At 36.6% G+C, this 3,162-nt stretch overlaps 1 long non-coding RNA gene across 1 annotated transcript; it reads left to right on the top strand.

Moving 5' to 3' along the window:
- On the top strand, positions 1-2,808 carry LOC139975773 (uncharacterized). Its single transcript, XR_011795878.1, has 4 exons — positions 1-99; positions 893-968; positions 1,521-1,682; positions 2,759-2,808. It is a non-coding gene; the product is annotated as an uncharacterized lncRNA (long non-coding RNA).
- The last annotated feature ends 354 nt before the right edge of the window (positions 2,809-3,162 follow it).

Here is a 3,162-nt window from a genome sequence, read left to right as displayed (position 1 = left end):
TGCGGAGTTTGAGTGTTTCTGTCGCCCCTGTCAAAACAGAATTACCACAGAGTACTATTACATGAATCAACACAATAGGCTATATGAGATGAAAAACAGGTATGAGTATTAAATAATTAATCAAGACCAAGAAACTGCTTAATTTCTTAACTAAAAGATGAAGACAAATTCAAATTACGATAGTATGCATAACAAGAAATTACTTTATGTACAGTATGTTGTAATGTTAGGGACACAATCACAGTCTGGTATTACAGATAGAAACCATTTTTAACATTGTACAGTGATAGATAGATCTATAAGATTGGATGGAGGACGGGGCAATTGGCATAGACTATGACGATTATAATTTGTAGTAAAGTAACTGTATAATGATTCAAATTTTATGAAGTCTGGCAAGGCATGTTGTATGCTTAACATTACAGGCAGCCTACATTGTTACTGTTACTTTAGCGTACCCTAGGTCTAGCTTCAGTGTGCTTGTTTAGCGTCGCCTAGGCTTTCTTTTTAACAAAAAATTAAGAACTCATTTATGTTTTAAACTGTGTTGGGCTTAAAGGAAATTGCCCTAGGCCTAGCAACAACAGCTGAATATTTTCCACGGGGAGTCTACCACACCGAAAATGACTTTGATACAAGAGTTGTTCCTCTCTAACGTCATCAATATGAAATTTCAGCTATTGACGTAATCAATGGCAGCTTTCTTTATTTTGTGGTGAGGCCTTAGGAGCCAATTTTCAGGGTATTCAGTCAAACAGGAAGCGGTTAACTTCAAAATATTGGCATGCACATTGTCCGTTAACTCTAGCTTTTTTGAAAAATAAATTATAGGAAAGGAATATATTAAAATACGTACCAAGGTCTATCAAAGAAGATTAGATTTGAATTTCAGAATCCAGGCAACCGCCACATTGTGGAGCTGGTCACTGAGAGTGTAGAGAGGAAGAAGAATTTCATGGTCGTTAAGAGTGAGTTGAAGCATTCTCTTTCATTTGAAACATTAATTTTAGAACAGAAGTAAAAAACAAGATGAAACTTGAGAAAAAAATTGAAAATTTGGCATAGTTAACTTGACGGAGCTAAGAAGTAGGTTCATGACTTTCCTTGAGTTGGGGCAGCAACTTGAAGGAAAGGAGAGATGGGGGTGGGAGGAGTGTGGGATTGCAAAAGTACCTGAAATTCCATAGCCTGTATCCAAGGATCACACACCAGCTTGATTTGTAACAACTCAGAAAGCAGCCCGGAAAGGACTGCAAGCTCAGTTCAGCATTTTGTGTACTCAGTTAAATGAAAAATTTAAAACTGATTTTCAAAACAAACTCAGATGTTTATGAAATCTGTTGCTTAAATTTGTGTGGGCTGCTCTGTGTGGGCTGTTCAGATTCTTTTTAGCATCTATACTTATCGAAGCAGCTCTGGTCACTGTAAGATGTTTGCTATGCAAGGAAATTTAAGAAATTCTGCTATTTTAAATGTTTCTCTGATCTCTTACCGGTATGTCTAAATCTTCTCATCCATAGAACAACCTAGTGAGAGATTTTGGAATCTTCAAGTGCCCGAACATGTGATTGAAGTAATTTGTGACAGAGTTATAACTGCATGCATTCATGATGAATGGGATGCCTTGATTCACCTCCTTCAGCACTTCAGAAAGTGGTCAGATACTGAGTATTGCTTTTAAGGTACACTCTTGATGGTAGCATAGACCTGTTAGGTTACGAGAGTAGGAATGGATGCAGAAACTACACGTCTACCTTGTAAACTCTCTGAATACTCATTTTTTAATTTTTTTATTGTCATCTTTAATGAGGGTAGTCCTGCTCAGTGCAGAAGCACTGCTTCCAGAGGAGCCCTCAATACAAAATACAATATGATGCAGTAGAAAAACGGTAAACATCCAAAAGCACAGAAAGGACGGCAAAAAGATAGACAAACAAATATCGGACATCTTAACAAATATATAAGATTTCATATTTGGCAAGCATTTCAAATTTGGGGGACGACTGTTCCACGACCTGCCTCCAGAAAATTTAAAAGGACCTTTTACCATTCCCAGATCTAACAGGAGCAAGTAAACTATTATTAGAGCAGGTAGATCTAGTTATATACGAATGGCTATCTCTCTGTAGAATAGTATTATCAGTAAGGTAATCTGGAGCTAGGCCATGGACACATCTATTGTATACATAAGAACATTCCTGAATATAATGCACGTTGGCGGACATTTGGCCACATTGATTCTGCTTAATATAAGCTGTGTTGGGTTTCAAAATAGCATCTTACAGTATGACTCCATATGACTTGGGATGAACTATATATATAGCTAAATTAAACTTAGCTACATCATTTATGTCTCCAAACCATAACCATGTAAGCAATGTTTTAGTGTGAATGCTCAGCTTCACCTTTTGCTGTCAGTAAATCATAATTAACCTCAAGTCAACAAGTGATGACAGTTTATAACAACTTGAATAACCAACGTAGGTACTGGGTATGTACTTTCTGCTATGGAAAATGTTGGAGGCCTCGGCAAGAGTTGATGTTTTGAAGGGCAATAAACGATCTCTGCATACTTTCGTGCTATCTAAGAAACAAATTAACATATTAAACTCTAAGAAATTATACCACAATCACACTCAGCCTCTTTATGGAGGACAGATGAATTGGCAAGGTTACAATATGTGGCAATGCATTGTTTTAGTATAGTTTGTGGTTGCCTTTCTTATATAATTAGATATTTGATTTACTTCATCAACAGATGTTGTGTATGTGAACCTGGAACAGGTCAATCAACCCTCTGAGAACAACTGCACGTACTGTATACAGAAGACATTATGTCCAGATCTAGAAGTAAGTTAATAGTAATTTCTAGTCTAGCTATCCTCTCTGTAGCTCTGTCATTGTTAAAGCAGCTGTTTGCGTTTGTCAATGTTTTCCTACCCTTTTGACATGTACAGTACATTGAGTTATTTACATGTATTCATCTCAAAACAGCAAACTAAGATATTAGCCAATTTTTTCCCTTCCAAGAGCATTAATTGGCGAGTAATTAAGGACTGCTGCAGATAATGAGTAAATGAGTCTTCCGACAAATTCCTCAATTAAAACTAATCGCATAAAGTTCCCAAAAACAAAGACGTGTTGGATTGAAATCATACTTGG

The sequence above is a fragment of the Apostichopus japonicus genome, chromosome 11, assembly GCF_037975245.1.
Source record: "Apostichopus japonicus isolate 1M-3 chromosome 11, ASM3797524v1, whole genome shotgun sequence".
In the NCBI taxonomy this organism is placed as follows: domain Eukaryota; kingdom Metazoa; phylum Echinodermata; class Holothuroidea; order Aspidochirotida; family Stichopodidae; genus Apostichopus; species Apostichopus japonicus.
This window is presented reverse-complemented; position numbering and strand designations above follow the sequence as displayed.